A 20,822-nucleotide genomic window follows, 5' to 3' on the forward strand; every position below is an offset into this window, starting at 1 on the left:
GTGCCTGGAGGAGAAGCAATCACCAAAGCAACAAACCTCTAATCAGCAGAGAGGGAGCGGAGCAGGAGAGCAAAATAACTCCTTAACAAGCAAGTTGCAGGAGTTTGGGGGGTTTTAAAATCAGAATCTCATTTGGTACTTACAGTTACCACCCCACAGCAGCAAAATTAAAAGGTTGGGAAAAGTGAACCTCAGAAATTCCTGCCTACTTGGGAATATAATTTGCAGGAATGACAATTTTAGAGGGAAGTGCTCACAGGTTTTCATATTCAGCAGCGAGAGGACTAATTGCATTAATGAGCTGACACAGCTCTGAAGTGACACAACAGAGGGCTGGTAAAAATGGTTAAATATTTAGTTTGCAATTTAAAATGAAGACAAAATGCATTTTTAAAACTTAAAAATGCCCAGTTTCTACTTATTCCAGCAGAGATGAACAGATAGTTAAACTGGGGGCTGGAAGCAGTTTTAGACCTTTTTATACTCATTTTAAAGTGGAAAGGTTTTTAATTCCTCAGAAAAATCAGGTTAAAATTAATCTCTCAAATATTATTGCAATGCCATAACTTATGAGCTAAAAATTACTAAAGTTGGGTAAGAGGATCTATAAATTACCTGGTAAGAAAAAAATAATCAGCTTTTTTGCACCTTCCATCACTACACTGGGAGTTCCACAACTATTTCCACGACAAGGTGGGACTGAGCCTTGAGTGCAATTTGCAGCCCATTAGTTTGCTGCAGTTTCCACTGAAGGAAATGAGGAGATTCCCATTAAAGGCAGAGAAAACTGGATTAAACTCTGCTCATATTCACAGTAGGGCAAAAAAATAAACCCTTAATGATCATTTATGCCAGAAATTCCAGTGTCAAAAGCAAAACTGGGGCAAATACGTTGAAGAATTTGAAGAGAAAAATGAGCACAGTTGATATCAAATGTGACTCCACTAAAAATTAGAGGATTACTAATTACCCTGAATACGCTTATAGAAAAGCTAGAGATGTAATTAAAGGGCACAAATATACTTTGGAATCCAATTATAGCAAAGGAGCAATGATTATAGAGTTGCATGAAGAGTTAAAATAAAACATGATACCAGATAAGTGGCTACATTAGAAAGGCACTATTAGATTTTCTTGCATTTATCCACTGAGTGCCACCAACCCTCCAAGCCAAAGACAAATAGGAGAAAAAAACCAGAGGAGACAGATTTGAGTTTTCTTGCTAAATATAGTCAGCAACAACTGAGATATTTGCACTAAAAAAAGATCAGAATTTAGAGATACCAGTTACCAATACATGACTTGTACCACAAATCAAAATCCTGAGTCTTATTCCAGTCCTGCAGGTCCAGATTATCAACTTCTGTAAGCACCAAACCAGAAAGGAAGGAAAACTTGGACAAGATTTACTGCAGAAAGTTGAAAGATCTCAGGGAAAACACAATATACCAATAAAAGGCCAATTACTGCAACCATCAATATCCAGCAATGGACTATCAGAGGAAAGACATGCAGAGATTCCATTAGGAAAAAATCCAGCCCTGCCTGTCCTCTGGCACAACAACATGACTTAGGGAGGGGAAAAGGAACCCTCACTTTATCTGTAGGTTTAAGTAATAATTTGATACTTTACCCACTCTGCCAAGAAATTAACATTTAGAGGAAACCAAGGCACGTCCTTTCTGATTTAAACCTAAAATAAGTCACTTCTTGCTCTGCTTTCTCTTGTCCTTGAAACTCCCATTGACTTAAAATAAATTTATTTAGAGCACATATGTGGTTTGTCAGCATTTGAAACCCAAAAAAGATTCACCAATTGCCAGAAACTTGCTCAGATCTCTCCCAGCCTTACCTGGGTTGAACATTCCACCACTAACCAGGCACAGCTTGCAGGAGGCTCTGTGGGAATTCCTCTGGGAAAAGCTTCTTTGGGAGGTTCCCCCTTGACAAACACCTGCCTTTAGCCCCATTTGGCAGTTTATCCCCATTTTCCAGTCCCAGGGAGAGGGTTGATAAAGGTTTGGCTTTATAAGGTCACACAGAGTGGATCTGCCCCACCCCAGCTCCCAGCTGGGTTATCACCATCATCAAAAGGGAGGGCAAAAGAATGGAAATAACCCCTAAAATTACTCTTTTATTCTGCTTTTGCTGCCATAGTGGAACATCCCCATGCTCAGCTCTGCCTTGGCCGAGCAAATCTCATAAATGTCGGAATTTCCCATTATGGCCATGATTTCTGGAGGGAGATGAAATCTTTACCTCTCTAAATTGATGGGAGTCTCCCTCCTCCCTTCAGAGCCAGAGTATGGCAGTGGGAGCCTCTCCCTCTGCAGGCTGTATTTTATAATGCTCTGATGAGATGCCTTTTGATTTAGGGTTGGCATGAAGGGAGGCAAAACCCCTTCAGTCTGCCAGCTCATCCAACCCAACTTTAATCACTTCCTGTGGAGACAGCTCTATCTGAGCCACTCATCTAAAATCCCTTTAAAGTCAAGGCGGAGAAATGGATGTTTTTAGGATGCAATTAATTGATTGGAAGGAAGAGGGATCTATCACATATGGGAAAGAATTATGGCCCAAAGGGTTCTGCTGTTCCTCATTTGCTTTAGAGGAGTTCACACGTCTGCATTTTCACAGTCTGCAGGACAGGTGAGAAGAATATCCCCAACCACTATTAGCAAATCCCTCTTGGTTTTTTTATCTGTTTTACTGGTTCTCTTCCCTTCTGTTCCTACATTTAGTCTCTCCTAGGACAGCAGTTCCATTTTGGCATTACAAGCCCATTAACCCCTCAAGGAAATGGGTTCATCCATCTGATTGTAATGGAAACTTTGGGATCTTCCAGGACTGCTCAACTGGGCCACAAAAACAGATCCCTCAGGTTTAAAAACACATTGATGGGTGGGTTAGTGTCAATTGTCACAGAAATATTCAAAATATGAGATAGAGCAAAATACTTCCTACAGTTGTACCCCTGTCCCCAAGACCCACAGGCTCCCAGGGCTGGAGGTCATGTCCAAAATGCACCAGAAAATCATGATTACAGCTCTTCTGAGGAGCTGGAGGGGTGATTCCCATGGAGACAAAGGAAATATTCCCCTTTAAGAAGACAGGGCATATCTGTCCACTTGAACACACAGCAAATGTCAGGAGGAGGAAAATTAATAATAATAAATTCATCTTCCCCAGGAAGATCCAAAGGAGCCAACCTGAAAGGAGCTGTGCCAGCCTTGGATGTTGCAGAGCCCCCAAAGCCTTTCCTTTTCCCTGCCCTGCCACCCAAGGCACAGCCCTATGCCATCCTGTGGTGCCTCACAAGCAGGTGAACCCCTTCCCTCTCCCCACCCAAGAGCCCCCATTGTGCTGAGGGGCTTTGAGGAATGTGCTGCACACTCTGCTGAAGGTGTGGGGCTTGTTTCATGTTCTCCTTGTTCTGGGACATTCATCTTCAAAGGGCCTCCCTCCCAACCAGCAGCCTCAGAAGCAGAGCAGGGCCAATTCAAAGGGCTCTGCACGGAGCAGGGGGGGCTCCTCTTCAAAGCTGAGCCATGAAAACACCACAGAGGGGCAGGTTCAAACCCAGAGAGGTCACCCCACCTGCCTGCAGTGGGAGCTCATATTCAGGAGGCTCCAGCTAAAAATAAGGGCTCTTCAGGCAGTGTGAGAACTGAAAGCATCACAGAGATGCTCTTCCTCTCCCTCCCTCACACACAGACACAAACAATGGCTCCTTCAGAAAAAACCCCAAAACTCGAGGAGACAGAATGGCCTCCAGAAAAGTTACTCACAGATCAGCTCCATCTGCAGCATCCTCCTGCTTGGAGCACAGGAGTTTCCAACGGGCTGGAGCACCACAGACCTCTGTTCAAACAAGGAAATGACAGTGAGTGGGGGTTTAATACAGGATAGAGCAGTAAAATCCCTGATTTCTTCCAATCACCCAAATTATTGCCATCTAGAGGAAATATTCCTGCTCTGTGGTCAGCCCCTGGATAACACAAAGGCTCTGCTTGGAGGGGCAGTGCCTGAGCACAGAGCAATGCAGAGCTGCCCTCCCCAGAATTTATCCCTTACTCAGGAAATGCAGAAAAGTACAGAAGAAAATACTGTTCTCTTCAACTTGTATGTGGAGAACTGAGGCAAGGGGAGATGCAGGTTCGTGTACAAGCAGATCAACTGATGTTTAATGTCATTGGGGAGGTTAAAGAAACCAGGAAAGGGTTTTCTAAGAGAAGCAGCAGCATAATAGTCTTGCAGATTATTTGCAGAGTGTTTGTATCAGGCACCTGAATTTTTTTAAAACAGTTTAGATTAAATCTTTGAACACTTGATATTTTTGGCAGATGTAGCAGCTCTGCATCTGCAAAGGAGTCTCATTTTGCTACTGGGAGAGGGCAGTTGCATCTCTGGGCTTTAATCCCTTTTCCCTGGGCTGGCAGGGTCTCTCCCTCTGCCATCACACACCTGATGTGGCCACTTCCCTCAGCCTTCAAACACCCACCACAGACACAGATCTCTGTGCACAGTTTCTGCCTCCTGTATCAGTTCTTCAGTCTCAGCTGTCTACAAGGACTTCCCTTTTCCTTCTCTTAACCACTGGATTAACATGCACATGATCCTGCATTGCTGCCTCAGACTCTCCTTATTTCCATTGTATTTTTATTAAAGGCTGTGAAGCCTTTGGGCCAGGCTGTGTCTGAATCCACCTCACAGACACAGTTGCATTACTCCCCACGTCTTCATTAGTTTTTTATTAGAGGTACCTGGGTTTGTTTTTCTTTTAACCTCAGTTTAGACCCCACCTCCACTGCCATGCTCATTTTGCTGCAGTGCTGACTGAGCAATTCCAGGTTCATGGTGCTCCCTCCACGTTTGCTTTACAACAGCAAGCCAAGATGGATCACAAACTTCATGTCTAATTCCACTTCTTATACAACATTTGTGGGTTTTTCACATTTTCCCACTTAGCAAATTCATTTAAATCACCTGATCAGATATACTGGGATGGGGGAGATAATACTAAAATTTAACTTGTAAAATTTTGCTTGTGCTGCACATACACAGGTACAGCCCAGCTTGGACAAGGCATCTCTCAGGATGAGCCAAGCACTTTGAGACCCTTCCACACAAGGCAGCTGTGCTGTACAACCTGCTCTCAGGAGGTTTCCAACCCTGCCTTTGCACTGGGGTCCCTTAATCCATGTTTTCTGCTCCCTCCAGCTGCTCTGGCAGTGACCTCACCTGGAGCAGGGAGGCTGTGCTGGCTCCTCACTCCTCACAGAAAGAGCAATTGGCTTCTTCCCCCTGTGTTTCCCGGGCTGTAAAACAGCAGAAAAGCACAAATGAAGAGCCTCGTGATAGTTTTCCTCCTGCTGTGTGCAATCAAGCCAGAAAGTATCCCTGACTCCCCCAGAACCTGCAAATTGCCTCGGCATACCTGACCCAGGGGCTGCAGCACAACATTAGGACTATTTCCCCTTCTCCTGCTGGGCTCCTCCACAGGCCTGGGATGCTCCTTGTTCCTCACTCCTGCTGGGAAACAGAATCCAGAGTGTGAGGGAAATGCTAAACCTTTGCCAGCAAAATAGGTGAATTATTTCTGAAGAACTTCACAGCACTTTACATATTGCACAATTGACCCCATATAACTGCAAAGTCTGAGACTGGAATAGATCCCACACAGCCAAGAAACAATCAGGGGAGAGCATTTTGGATTCAGTCAAGGATGAAGGAGGGCAGTGTATTTTCCTCAAAGCACTGAGGCCACTGCTCACCACGTTCAACACATCAATTATACAGAGCTGGAATGGCAAAGGATTGAGAAGCACAAAGGTGAAACACACAGCGTTGCTGCAGCGTCCAGAAGGATGAAACAACTCCCTGACAGGGCAGGGATGATCACAGAAATGCTGGAAAAGGAAGAGAAGGAGGGATGGAAGGAGGGATTTCAGGGACTGTGACAGCAACATGAAGCCAGGGCACTGCAGCACACACAGCTTGGAGATCAGCCCCCACATCCCCACCTTCACTGCCAGGGCTCCCATCTCAGCTCCCTCTTTCTGCATTGTTATTTCTAGCCAGGGAATTACATTCTTTCATCAATGTAAAGGTTTATATCATTTTTCTTGAAGTCTCTTCCCATTGTCTCTGTACTGTCCCAGATCATTGCAAACTTCCTTCTGCTTCTGTCCACAGTTTCATCCCCAGGTTCTGTTCCTTTCAGCTCCATGGTCCTTAAGTTTCATATCGAGTCTCTCACTTGCCTAATTTGGGCTAAATTCGAGGCTGGGCTAAATCATTCCAGCCCAGATGGAGTCAATAGGAGCACAGTGACTTACATCAGCTTTGTGTCAGTAAATACTGACAAGATTGATCTCAAACTTTTTCAGAACAAAAGATTTTCGAAGATGGATTAAACAACATAAATGCTGAGCTGTTTTGCCAGACTGCAAATGGCATAACACAAGCTTTGTGTGACATCTCTGAATTATCCCTCCGTGGTAATGTTGACATTACATGGTATTGACTCATGGAAGAAGCTTAAATACCCTTTTAAGTTTTCAAGACTCTTTGACAAAGCACTATTTCATTAACAAAATGTTAATGGAATCCAGGGAGCTTGGCTCTCCCGTGCAGCCTGGATGTGACCACACAGAGCAGTGTCATCCTTATTTTTAGGACAAAGAAAAGGAAGTGTCTCAAGCAGGACACTCATTGGTTGAGGGAGGAGCACCCAAGGGCACTTCCAGAGTGCTCCACTGAAGGGCTACCACACCTTCTGCTGGAGAAGGTCAAAATAGCACAAATTAGAAAGGACCTCACCCAGGGGGAACCGGGAGAGGCAGCAGCTTTGGGGGTTGGGAACAGGAGTCCTGGGGTTGGAGAAAGGCTTCTTGTGGGAAGGAGGGAGCCCTGGAGAGCATTCCAGGGAATACCTGATCCAGGATCATGTTTAGGAAAAGGCCAACTGTGTACCTACAGAAATTACTGGTTCTAAGTGTCCTGCTAATCAAGGAAGCCCAGAATCCTTTAGGCCAGAGAAGACCTCTAAGATCATCGAGCCCGACTGTTAATGACACAAACAACTCTCACATAAGTGCAGGGTTATAATTGGTGGGTTTGCTGCTCAGAACAGAGCTTGGCTTTCAGGTTCTTGATGTCACCCAGAGAAGGGATTTGATGGAGAGTCAGGGGCAGCACAGGTGGCCCAGGAGTTCCATGTCCCCATCAGGGTGATGGGGGAAACACCTTTGTGGGGAGGCAGCACAAAGAGGTTGGTTTGCACCCCAGAACCTTCCCCTGTGAAAAGCAGAGAGCAGGTTCAACCTCCCTCCTCTGGAGAGAAATGGGCTGTTTATGAACAACTACCCAGAAATCTTCTTTCCAATAACTTATAAATATTTGTAACACTCACTGCTCAGGACTGTGACACCTCCAGCACCTTTCCAACACTGAACTCCATGGAGATACCACTTGGAAGTCAAATGAAATGTGATAGACCTTCTCAAGAGTGAAGTTTACCCACACATTCAATGGTCAGATTTTCAAATTTCAGCTTTTCTGCTGATTTCTAGATCTGCCATTGTTTTATGTAATAAGGAAAGTCTTTATTAACTAAAGAAACTGGAAGGGATGGGCAGCTTCCATATTTCCCCCTCTATAGTTCATTTCAGCTGTTCTGTTGACTCCCACAAAGCAGCAAGAGAAAAAAATAATGTAAAAAAAAAAGACAAAAAAAAAGAAATAAAAATTCAGCAATTAAATGTATGTTAGAATGATGGCCAAAACAGGCAAAACAGACATTCTGGGGCAGTAGAAAAGCTTCCTACCCAGCTACCCAACTCCAAGTGATGCTGATGGTCAGCACTGTCACCAGGTTGATGCTTTTCTTTACAGCCCCTTTCCCTCTTGGGTTTGTCTGCTTTAATTCCAGGCAGATCACCTGTGCCTCGAGAGGTGACCAACAACCACAGGATTAATCACAGCCTGATGCCCCAAAGAGAAGACAAATACTCCTCTAGAAAGGGCTGAAAGATTTTGTGCCAGCAGATGATTCATCTTTCCATAAAGAGAGGAGGAAAGCTGCAGTGCCTCAAGGGTGCTTGGCTGTGCTGCACCAATGCCAAGGAGCTGCAGATCCTCTGCTGGGGGATTTGCTCCAGCACAAGGCAGTCCCATCTCTGCTTCCCACCAAAACACAGGAGGAAAGTGCCTGGAGCACATCCTTGACAGGCAAAGCAGCCCCAGGTCTGTCCTCCAGAATCCTTCAGCTGAGAGAGTTTCCTCAAAAACTTGATGTAACTCAATTGAAAATCAAAGATTGAGGCTCTTCAAGGATATCCAACCAAAGTCCTGGAGGTTTGCTGTGGTAACAAAGGCCATACCAGAGCTCAGCATCTGCACAGGATGAGCAGATGCCCCAGGGGAGATTTCAGGGCTCCATATTCCTAAAGGTTTGGAAATTCAATAACCTAATAAAAGAGAAAGGAAGAGCACACAGAGCAGCCCTCAATAATCCATTCTTGGATAGTACCACAGGTTTCAGTATAAAACAATATGAAGAACATACAGAAAAATCAAAATTCCAGAGAACTCTGGGGAGAAAGAAAGACATTTTGATCTTGACTGCAAAGTGTGGCACTCACTCAAGGACACTGAACTTTGTGATCTCCTTGGGGTCAGGAATTTTCCACTTGAATTAACAGACATCCATTGAGCTGCAGCAGCCGAGGAGGGTTTTCGTTCTGGCTGAAGATCCTTCCCACCCCACTGCTGGGAAAGCATCTCCTACCCTGCAGACAGCCCTGGCCAGAGCCCTCTGTGAATAACCACTTTATAATGAGCCACACTTGCCATGCCCAGGGTCACTGGTAGCAGGGTTGAGAAAGGGACATTCACATCCCAAATCACAAACCTCCCCAGTCGATGCTGCAGAAATGAGCCCTGTCAGAGGCTCTCCCAGCCCCAGGAGGACCAGCACGCTCCAAGAACAGATGGCTGCAGCCTGGTAGCAAAGGTTAGGGAGAGCTGCAAGCCTTAAGGTCTTGCAAACCAATCTGTGCACCTCCCAGGCTCTCCCTTTCCAAGGCTGAGGCAAATGCAGGTTGTGTTGGTCGTACAACCTACAATCAAAATCTCTCAGTCTCCCTTGATTGAGGTGACAACACTCCAGAGACACAGAGACAACTGGAAGGCAGAAGTTCTGCAGAAGGAGCATTTTGCTTCTAAAACTGCACCTCATCCCCCTGGTGATTACACAGATTTCTGTTGATTTTTTGCACTTACACCCAATATTTTTCTTCAGCTGCCACACTGAACAACGAGTGCTGTGACCACAAATTAAAAAAAAAAACACTCAAAAATGCCAAAAAAATCCAACAACATTTGTAATTCCATTTACATAAAACTCACTGGACACAACTGGTGCTACACAGGAGGATTTTTCTTTCCATTCCTAGGGCAGAGTTGAGTTGAGCTGAGCTGAGTTAAGCTGAGCTGAGTTGAGCTGAGCTGAGTTAAGCTGAGCTGAGTTGAGCTGAGCTGAGTTAAGCTGAGCTAAGCTGAGTTTATTTGAGCTGAGTTAAGCTGAGCTGAGTTGAGCTGAGCTGAGTTAAGCTGAGTTTATTTGAGCTGAGTTGAGCTGAGCTGAGTTAAGCTGAGTTTATTTGAGCTGAGTTTAGCTGAGCTGAGCTGTTGCCCACCCTCCTTCCTGCCATTCAGGAGCCTCTCCCCAGCTGATCCTCCAGGAGGACCTTCCTTACTCCAGGAGAAAAGCACCAGGCACTGCTGATTTTCCTGAGGCCAGAAGGCATTTACTGTCTCTGTGGGACGATTACAGGAGTGAACCCTTTTTTTTATCACTGGATGGATCTTTAAATCAAAGATTAAAGAACCGAGAAAAGATACACAAAAACTGACAATCCCAACCCAGAGACCTTCCAATCATAAATACTTGTCATTCTTAGCATAATATGCAACCTTCAATACACTGTTCTGGTTCAGGCACATTTGGACACCCTGTAGAAATGACTGTGGGCTGCTGTTATTGCTGGAGAACTTCAGATGGGTTTGGATCCATCATCATCCATCATGTCAGCCCCTGCACGGGTAGTTACACACACTTTGTCTGCTCGGGTTTAGCTAATAGCCAGCCCTGGGTTTTATTAATTTCCACTGCCCTGCAGAAATTACAGAGCTCCTACTCTTTTTAATAAATTGTATCTTAACTTCTCTCCCTTTCCCATGAAAACCAAGCAGTGTTTTGAAGGTACTTTACCTCTCCTGGGGCTCCTACTTCTTTCAGAAGGGCATCCCAAATCTTGCCTTCTCGTAGTTTGGATTTCCATGATGTTTGTTTGCTGGGTTTTAAACTTCAGGAGAAGATTTATTTTTTTCTTGTGCTGCTGAGAAATGGATTCCCAAGGGCAAACAACCCCTTTGTATGGTGGGTCTTTCTCTCCTTGAATGTTCAGCAGCCTGAGGTGACTTCAAACCTTTTACTCTTGAACCAGTTTCACATCTGTGGATTAGTGACCATCCCTAAGTAGGCAGAGAGAGGAAACCTGAATTTTCCTTGTCATGATTCCTTTGCCCAGAGCAGCTGTGGCTGCCCCAGCCCTGAGAGTGTCCAGGATGGGGCTTGGAGCAACCTGGGCTGGTGGGAGGAGTCCCTGCCCATGGCAGGGGGTGGCACAGGATGGGATTTAAGGTCCCTTCCAACCCAAACCATTCCATTATGATTCTGTGATGACTGAGGAAATCAATTCCCTTTTGTGTTATTGATATAGATGAAGGTACACAAAATATCCCCTTTTCTAGCAGGCAGAAATCACACTTTAAATATACATCTATGTGTTAAATCACTGTGATTTCAGGTTTTGTGCTTTCAGTGGAAATCCCCCATTCTTCTCAAAGCCACAGTTGCTGATTTAACAATCCTGCTGCAAAGGAAGTAAAGGAAAAGCAGAACAAACATATTTAGTGTGGATAAATATCTATATTCAAAATACGGTTTATGTTTCCTCTGGGATGTTACTTTACTGCATTTTATAGAGGAATTCTCTCCTCCTCAGTGGCTTTTTGCTCTGTAAGAGCTGTGCAGGAGGCACAGCAAGAGAGCAAGGCTTGGAGCAGGGCAGAAGGGCTGCCCTGGCCCCCTGAGCCCTGGCATGGGGCACAGGCACCGTGCCAAGGGCACACCAGGTGTGTGACACCCCCAGTGTGGGTCCCTGAGCCCTGGCATGGGGCACAGGCACCGTGCCAAGGGCACACCAGGTGTGTGACACACCCAGTGTGGGTCCCTGAGCCCTGGCATGGGGCACAGCCACCGTGCCAAGGCCACACCAGGTGTGTGACATCCCCAGTGTGGGTCCCTGAGCCCTGGCATGGGGCACAGCCACTGTGCCAAGGGCACACCAGGCTTGTGACACCCCCAGTGTGGGTCCCTGAGCCCTGGCATGGGGCACAGCCACCGAGGGCACACCAGGTGTGTGACACCCCCAGTGTGGGTCCCTGAGCCCTGGCATGGGGCACAGCCACCGAGGGCACACCAGGTGTGTGACACCCCCAGTGTGGGTCCCTGAGCCCTGGCATGGTGCACAGCCACCGTGCCAAGGGCACACCAGGTGTGTGACACCCCCAGTGTGGGTCCCTGAGCCCTGGCATGTGGCACAGCCACCGTGCCAAGGGCACACCAGGCTTGTGACACCCCCAGTGTGGGTCCCCAAGCCAATGGCCCCAGGAAACAGCAGCCCCTGCTCAGGGTGTGCCCCCACCGGGGTGTCCTGGGGTCTGTGGTGCCCACAAGCCCCCCTGCCCCATGGCCACCCCCTGGCCCACCTTGGGTGTCCCTGGAGCTGCAGATCCTCTCCCCCCTGGCAGTTTCACGGGCACGGAGGGTCCTGGAGGTGGTTCCCATCCTCAGACACTGCCCCTTGGAGCACCTCAGCCACCTGTTCAGCACAGGAAAATATCCAAAGAATTTAATGAGGCTTCTGGTAAAATCCTGCCTTTGAAGTGGCTCAGACCATGACAGCAATTAACTGCAGTCCATCTCCACTGCTCTTGTTTTACCTCATCTTCCTGGGGATCAGCAACATCTCTGATGGTGCAAATTGTTTCCCTGCACAGGCAGTGTGGGAATGTCTCCCATCCAGCCCTGACTGGCAGCTGGCAAAGTGACCTGCCTGCAGTGCCAGCCACGGCGTGGGGTGCCCTCAGTGTCCCTGGGCTCAGCCAGGATTTCTGATAATTCCTGCAGCCTGAAGGCTGCGAGGAAATTCCTGGCATTTCCAGCTGGCAGCATTCAGGGAAGAACCTGCCCAGGTGGGCAAGGGTGGCATCCCAGGAGAACAAAGCACACAAAGGGGATCAGGAACTGGGGCTCCTCTCAACAAAACTGTCCCCAAGCTCATCCCACTCCACATGAACATGTGGATTTTGAGGAATTTTCCCCCAAATGTACACAATGGGGATTATTTTCATTGCAAACGGTTCATAGCAGTGCACATTAAAAAGCCAATATGACTTCAAGTGGACTATAAATAATCTCATTCCAAAAGACAAAAGGATCTAACTGAAATATTAATTCCTCCACATTATAAATAAGAGAAATAACAAATGAGGAAGATCACCAGCAATAGATACACAAACAGAGGTAGTTATTTACAATTGCCCTGAGAAGAAACTTTTCCAAGGTTTTCTGTTTGTTTTATTTCTGTTTCTGGTTTCGGGTTTGTTTTGGTTTTTATTTGCTTTGGGTTTTGTTTTTAAAGCGAGCAAGAATAAGGATAAAAGGGAACGAATTCCCCACTCCAGGGCCTCCTGCAGCCCGAGCAGGATGAGCTGCTGCTGTGCAACCCCTGCCAGGGCAGGGCTGTGACAACCGAGTGACAACCACGTGACAGCCATGGCAGCAGGGATGGCACAGGGAAAGCACAGCAGCAGCCCGGCCCTTCTCCTGCCCTGCCGGAGGGCACCACCCACACCTCAATCCCCTGGCCAAGGTCGCCCAGAACACACCATTCCATAGGGGAAAAGGCAGCAGGAACAGTCCCAACCTGCAATTCCTCCTCTGGGAAAAACTCCAGTATTTTCCCCAGCACTAAAGGCTCTTAAAAGAGCTGAAAGAGGTTTCTGTAAAACTGAAATTGGGCAAATAGTTTAAGAAAATGTTGTGTTTTAATAAGAGGCAGTGGCAGGGTGGAAATGGTCAAACTGGCCAGTTGTGACAAAAAAATAAGATAAAGTATATGAAAAACATGAAAACTACACTATAAAGAATTAAATAAAGAATGAAATAAAGAGGGAGGGAGGGAGGGAGGGAGGGAGGGAGGGAGGAAGGGAGGGAGGGAGGGAGGGAGGGAGGGAGGGAGGGAGGAAGGAAGGAAGGAAGGAAGGAAGGAAGGAAGGAAGGAAGGAAGGAAGGAAGGAAGGAAGGAAGGAAGGAAGGAAGGAAGGAAGGAAGGAAGGAAGGAAGGAAGGAAGGAAGGAAGGAAGGAAGGAAGGAAGGAAGGAAGGAAGGAAGGAAGGAAGGAAGGAAGGAAGGAAGGAAGGAAGGAGGGAAGGAGGGAGGGAGGGAAGGAGGGAGGGAGGGAAGGAGGGAGGGAAGGAGGGAGGGAAGGAGGGAGGGAAGGAGGGAGGGAGGGAAGGAGGGAGGGAAGGAAGGAGGGAAGGAAGGAAGGAAGGAAGGAAGGAAGGAAGGAAGGAAGGAAGGAAGGAAGGAAGGAAGGAAGGAAGGAAGGAGGGAGGGAAGGAGGGAGGGAAGGAGGGAGGGAAGGAGGGAGGGAAGGAGGGAGGGAAGGAGGGAGGGAAGGAGGGAGGGAAGGAGGGAGGGAAGGAGGGAGGGAAGGAAGGAAGGAAGGAAGGAAGGAAGGAAGGAAGGAAGGAAGGAAGGAAGGAAGGAAGGAAGGAAGGAAGGAAGGAAGGAAGGAAGGAAGGAAGGAAGGAAGGAAGGAAGGAAGGAAGGAAGGAAGGAAGGAAGGAGGGAAGGAGGGAGGGAAGGAGGGAGGGAAGGAGGGAGGGAAGGAGGGAGGGAAGGAGGGAGGGAAGGAGGGAGGGAAGGAGGGAAGGAAGGAGGGAAGGAAGGAGGGAAGGAAGGAAGGAAGGAAGGAAGGAAGGAAGGAAGGAAGGAAGGAAGGAAGGAAGGAAGGAAGGAAGGAAGGAAGGAAGGAAGGAAGGAAGGAAGGAAGGAAGGAAGGAAGGAAGGAAGGAAGGAAGGAAGGAAGGAAGGAAATGAAACCATTTCAGCATCATCCAAATGAAAAGCTTCATTACAGCAACAGAGATCACTCAAAACACGTTTTCTCTCCAAAACTACTCAAATCAATAAAATTCCGATCCAGAAGTTCATTTTGATTCCAATTGGAATTTAAGTTCTGAGCTGCTCGAGGGTGTTTTGCCACCCTTTACCCAGGAAAATTGCTGCCATCCTGACCTGCTCTGCAGAGGTGACGCAGGTGAATGGCAGAATGTCACTGATTCTTACCGAGGGAAAGCCTCAAACCTGTATTTTCTCTAAAACTGGGGGGTTTGGCTTATTTCTCAGCAAAAATGCTTTAAGGAGAGGTAAAGCAAAGCCATTGTTCCCAAGACTTTCTGAGTGTAGGAACCCATCCCACAGTGCATTTCCTGGTAGGCTCTGAAACCCCATAAATCATCCTGACAACGTGAGACTTGTCAAAATAGAGGCAGAAAATACATCTCGGAATAAAATATCCTCACTCATATTTGTTTGTTTGCTCACTGGTGCCATTTGGCTTCTCTCAGTGGGTTTGCCACTCGTTAGGGTGAATTAGTGAGATTCTGTTCTGCTGGAAAAGCAGCTCCATGTGCACATTCCCAGGCTCAGCCCCAGCACTGCCTGCCCGTGGAACTGCAAGAGAACCGAAAATAAACCTTGCAAAGGACACTTCAGTTTTCCTGCTCTTTTCTTTTCCCCTTTTCCAGCCTTTTCCCCCATCCCCCTCACCAAATATTTCCCTAGTGCTCGTTGGTGGGTTGGTTGAAGGGAGTCCTGCCTGGAAAGCTCCTTCAGCTGCTCAGCCCAACAGCATAAATTTGATCTCGTAATTAGTATTCAGCTCAGCATCTTGGATAGAAACCAATGTTACAGCCAAGAGGTGGTTTAAATCACATAAATCATAGATCAATGACAGAACTCTAAGCACTGGATAGATTACAAAAGTAAGCTTTAGTTAAAAATAGATTAACCATTTCCCTGCAGGAATTCCTTCCAAAAAAAAGCCCTGAATAGAAAACAAATAAAATTAAATCTGATAATTTTTTTCCTAATGTATGCATACAGTAGATGAATTGTTCTTTCCCTTGACAGTTACACACTGATTAAAGAAATGTGTTAACACGCTATTTCAATGGAAAATATTGTAAATTGTGGGGACTTTAATTTTTTTAATGAGCCTCTAATAGCCAAAATGCAAGGTTGTGTACAGAGAGGTTTATAGCACATCACAGCAGTTAACAGACACTTCTGCAGTTGCTCTTTTTATTAAAGGGGTAAAAAGAATTCCCAAGCCAAGAAAAATGGTTTTGAGAAGTGTTTTTAGAGTATTCTGTGGTTTGAATTTTACCTAATGAAGCACCCCCAGCCATAAGAAGCATCACGAGCCATCACTTATCCTGATTTAAGCACCCCTGGGGCACTCAGCATCTTGAAGGATTGAGCCCAAGATGCCCAAATTGCTAAAAGTTCTGGGGAAGAGGAAATATGGGCTGAATCTCCTCCCTTGACCAAGGGTTTGGCTCCTGCAAGGAGATTCTCTGTTGGTGCAAAGCAGTGACACCAAACTGGGGAGCACAGAGGCCAGGGGAGTGTGAGAGCCAGGAATGTGCTCCTGCACAGGGTCCTGTGTTTGCCTCCCAGGAGGTCACACCTTCTTCAGAGGAAGAAAAAAAGGAAGGAAAAACCTGAAACACCCCAACTTTTCAGCCTCTAAAGGGTAATTTGCATGTCTGTTTTCTGAGGTGCAAATAATCCAAGTGAAAGAAATCCAATATTTCCTACCCCTGGACTAACAAATAATGATTGAATGGAGAGCCAAAACTACAGGGATTCACCCCAGTGAAAAGCTGCACAATTCCTGAACTGGTAAATAACTGTTACAGCCACAAGACAATGAAGCCAAACTTCTGACCATCGATATCTGCTCGTGCATTTCACTTTCTGCAGATGACCAAAACATAACTCTAATTGTCATTGCCACATCTAGAATTTTCAAACATAACTAATACAGTTCCTAGAGGTGTTTCCATTTGTTTTCAAACCCTCCACAGCTCCAGCAAAGAGAACAATTTGAAACTTTCAGTGCTTCATGGAAATGACTACTTTCGATTTCCAAGGATTTTTTTTCCCCCTGCCAGAAGAAATAAGAAAGCAACTGCTGGATGGCTATTTGAGGAACAGCACTCAGGTTTGCAGCACCTCCTGTGTGACAGAGCACTGCAATAGATGCAATCGAGAGAGAGACTCAAACAATAATAACTAGCAGAGGCTCCAGGGCATTGCACAACGTGTCATTTACTTCAGACCCGTTCCTTGAAACATCAGCCCTACAAGCAGTTCCGTGGAAAAGAGATGGGGCTGCTCCTGGAAGTACAGACTGCTCCTACAAGGAAGTTTTCAAAGGCTCTGCATTTCCTGAAGTGCTGAAAAATGCAGATCGAGTTTAGTAAAACTAAAGAAAGGGAAAAAAAAAACCAGGGAAAAAAGGATCTCTTGTAACACACGGAATTGTCAGAGAGATGTCAGGGTTAATTTTTAAAGGCACATTTCCCTCCAGCAACAATTCTCTTTAATTATTTCAATGTGAAACACTTATCAGACGTGTTCCTTCCCCGCTCTCAGCTCCCTGCCACAAGATAGGTACAAGATGTTCAATCTCTGCCGGTGCTCACACACGTTGGCAGGGCAGCTCCTGCTGCACCTCCAGCCTTCAGCTCCTGCTGCCAACCTTGGGGGCACCTCCCCGTGGGCACAGCACCCAAACAGGGCAGGGCTGGGGGAGGAAGAGCCCCAGGATTGCAGAGTCTGGCCCCTGGCACAGATGTGGGCACTGAGCACAGCACGGAGAGGACACATCAATGTAAAGTATAACCATAAGACACAGGAGAGCCTTCCAGCACCTTTGAGTGGGAATTTACAGGGATTTGGGGGTTGGTTTTACTTAGAGGTCCAACAGTCACATAGAATGGATTGCACAGAGCAGGCCAAGCCCAGTGAGGAGGCTCCTGGAATGCCACAGCACAACAAGCTGCTGCAGGACATGGTCACGTCAGACACTTCTTCAGAAATTCATGAGACAAAATTTATGTTCCTCCCAAGGGGTGAAGGACCCTGCCCAGAGACACAAAATAAAACACCAGCTCAGAATGCCAAGGCACAGCAGTTCCACATGCAGATGTGGGGAAGAACCTGGATCTGATGCTGAGGGACACCAGTTCCATGGGCAGATATGGAGAAGAACCTGGATCTGATGCCGAGGGCCAGCAGTTCCATGGGCAGATATGGAGAAGAACCCTGATTCTGATGCTGAGGGACAGCAGTTCCATGGGCAGATATGGAGAAGAACCCTGATTCTGATGCTGAGGGACAGCAGTTCCATGGGCAGATATGGAGAAGAACCTGGATCTGATGCTGAGGGCCTGCAGTTCCATGGGTAGATATGGGGAAGAACCTGAGTCTGATGCTGAGGGACAGCAGTTCCATGGGTAGTTATGGAGAAGAACCCTGAGTCTGATGCTGAGGGCCAGCAATTCCATGGGCAGATGTGGAGAAGAACCTGGATCTGATGCTGAGGGACAGCAGTTCCACATGCAGGTATGGAGGAGAACCCTGGATCTGATCCACTGATTTGGGGTCACAAAGCAGAGGTTTGGTCAAATGTTTCAGCTGCTGAGGGGGATTTGTGTCTCTCCCCACATCAAGTCAGACCTGACAGACACACATCCAGGACTCACATCAACCCACCCAAGCCTTGCTTTGGTGCAAGGAAAGTCTAAATCCCTTTCCAGGGAGGGGAGAGTCTTCAGACCAGCTCTAGTAGATCAGCTGTAACTCAATGGACTTTTTTACCCCACCTCCAGTAAAATTCACTATACAGCCAGTCGTGAGATTAAAAGCTTTCTAAGTTGCTATCTTGGGAAATTTCTTCCAAGGAAATGACTGCAAAGCCTTGTTTTAGTGTGTTCCCCTACTGTGAGTCCTACTGTGTTTTTTTAATAAGGAAAACTATCCATCCATGGAGGTGTATCCTGTTCTCCATGCTTGAGTGTCTAACAGCAGGCACATACAGGAGACACTCGGATGTTTTGCCTCTTTAATTTTCACTCCATAATGTTGGTGCCTGGTTTTCCTGCCTGCACCTTTCAGAGCAGTTTAATTATGGGCGTGCACGGAATTTTGAGAGGGGATTTTCAGCCACGAGATTCAGATGTTAGGGCTGAGTTTAATACAGAAAGATATCCAGGGTTTTTTTATTTTAACCATAAAATAAAATCCTGCTCCAGGATGGAAAGGGAGATAATATTACCAGGAGGAAAAAAATACAAATACTTCGAGGCTAAAAGAGAAAAGGGCATACAGATTCTTCATTTAGTCTTTAAAAGATGCTTCATATAGAGATGCTTCATATAGAGATGCTTCATGGAGATGTAAAGATGCCTCATATAGATATAGAGATGCTTCATAGAGATGTAAAGATGCTTCATACAGATATAGAGGAGCTCCATATATACAGAGAGATGCTCAATACAGATACAGAGATACTTCATGCAGATATAAAGATGCTTCATTTTGGTCTTTAAGAAGACAACCTTATGGTAAATATGAAAGTGTGGCAGATCCATCACTGCTTTCAAGCAAACAGGGCACAGCCAGAGGTTTCCACTCTCCAACTCCCACCCAAAGGAGAACAGCTCATGCCACTGAATTTATTAGCCCAAGGATTTTACCACAGGTTTTGATGCAGGTTTCTAACTCAAGCCAAGCAGCTCCCTGATAAAAGGCTGCTGTACCACTCAGATATCAGGCTTGAATTTATTTTTTTTTCCCAATAGCAGGCCAGGTAGTGGGTTATAAACGAGCCCTGCTCCATTGGCTGCAGACAGGCTATGAAAATTGATTCAGTGCAGCACCATCAGTCCTGCCAGCTGAGTATCTGTCCCTCTAATCACAACTAAAAAGGGTTTCCTAGTCAATTAAAGCCTCTGAGCCTTTACTCCCTCACCCCAAAGCCCTGCTAACAATGCAGCCATTTCAACCTTCCCAGCCCCAGCCCAAGCCCTGCCTGAAGACTGAAATGCCCTCTCCTGCCAGCTGGAGGCACCAGCCCTCCCATCCCGGGAGCATCCCCTGTCCCTCCATCCCGACACGTTCCTGGAGGAGCTGACACAAAAATGAGCCAGTCCCTCCATCCCGACCCGTTCCTGGAGGAGCTGACACAAAAATGAGCCACGTTCATGATTTTTTTGCTAAGAGGGGCAGGAGCCCCACGAAGCAAACCTGTACCTGTGCTGGCAGAGGGGGAGAGCTTCGATTGCCAAATCACACACCTGAATAAATCAAAGCCCAGCGCCTGCTAAATGAGAGATTATGAAAATAGTAATATCCTGCAAAATCTTGAAAGGCATCATAATTCCTGCAACAATTATCTCCTGTCGTGTTTGCGAGTAGCCCGTGTAGTTCAGGAAGAGAAAATACAAATGTGCTCCTTTAAAATTCATGAAGCCACTCATTCTGTCATAAAAGCAGGCATCTTTCATGGCTACTTATTTCACACACTCTCATAACTAATACTGACAGATACTTGGAATGCAGGGGAAAAAAAAAGAGAGCTGGACAAAGAACACGAGCTGCTCAATTCTTACATTTTAATGCTCGGAATGGAAAATAAAATCATATATTATATGGCAGTGCCGAATTTCTGCTGTAATTAAATCAAAATTTGTAGATAAAAATGAGATTGTACAAAGACTGGTGGTAGAGTGCTCCCAGGATTGGGCTGTGCTGCATCCATGACAACAGGATGGAAGGTTGCTTTTAATACTATTATCTTACATACCCACAGCTGAATGCTAATGCAGCCATACTGAGGAAATCAACTTTCAGATCTGTAGCCACTGAACTTGCAGCCACTGGGCAGGCAGTTTAAAAGCCAGGCTAGCACACAAAGGCTCATATTGCAGCTCTGGCAACTCCCCAAAGGTCAGCCAGCTCCAAAGGGACACACAAATATTCATTGCCAGGTAGTCCTGCACAGGAGACCAGAACCCAGGCAGAAATCGGGGTTTGGGGCCACAGTTTTCTGCCAGTTTTGTTTGATGAATTGGAGGTGAGGCAGAAAACAGAGGAGATGGACTCAGTCCATGTGCCCTGCACTGGCACAGGGTGAGGTGCTGTCACAAGGGGTTGGACCTGCTCTCCTCCAGCAAGGACACAGGAAAGGCTGGGAAAGCAGCTGGGCAGCCTTGTTTGCCAGTGGATCCCAACAGGGCAATGGGCACAAGCCTTTGGGTTGAGGAGTCCCACCCCTGGGAGTGTCCCAGGCCAGGCTGGACAGCACTTGGAGCAACCTGGGACAGTGGGAGGTGTCCCTGCCAATGGCAGGGGTGGGAACTGGGTGAGCTTTGAGGTCCCTCCAACCCAAACCCTCCTGGGATTCTGTGATCCCACCCTGGCTGGGGACAGGCAGAGCCTCTTGTGCCAGCCTGCTCTGTGCCTGCACAAGGAGCCTCTGCCCTCCCATGGGAATCTCCAGAGCTGCCCAAGTTCCTCCTGCAGACATCATCTCCACCTTCTCAATTCATCT

The 20,822-nt window shown here is 46.7% G+C and overlaps 1 long non-coding RNA gene across 2 annotated transcripts in view; it reads right to left on the bottom strand.

Moving 5' to 3' along the window:
* The window catches only part of LOC139678542 (uncharacterized), an 83,394-nt gene that overhangs the window by 23,758 nt on the left and 38,814 nt on the right, over positions 1-20,822 (bottom strand). Inside the window, exons 2-6 of one of the 2 annotated variants that reach the window (XR_011699047.1) lie at positions 11,839-11,951; positions 10,277-10,539; positions 5,438-5,529; positions 5,242-5,318; positions 3,789-3,861 (exon numbers count right to left, since the gene is read on the bottom strand). This is a non-coding gene — a long non-coding RNA (uncharacterized lncRNA). Of the gene's footprint in view, positions 1-3,788; positions 3,862-5,241; positions 5,319-5,437; positions 5,533-10,276; positions 10,540-11,838; positions 11,952-20,822 lie in introns of both variants that reach the window. The other variant, XR_011699048.1, reaches the window with a different exon arrangement.

This window comes from Pithys albifrons, chromosome 14, assembly GCF_047495875.1.
Source record: "Pithys albifrons albifrons isolate INPA30051 chromosome 14, PitAlb_v1, whole genome shotgun sequence".
NCBI classification, from domain to species: domain Eukaryota; kingdom Metazoa; phylum Chordata; class Aves; order Passeriformes; family Thamnophilidae; genus Pithys; species Pithys albifrons.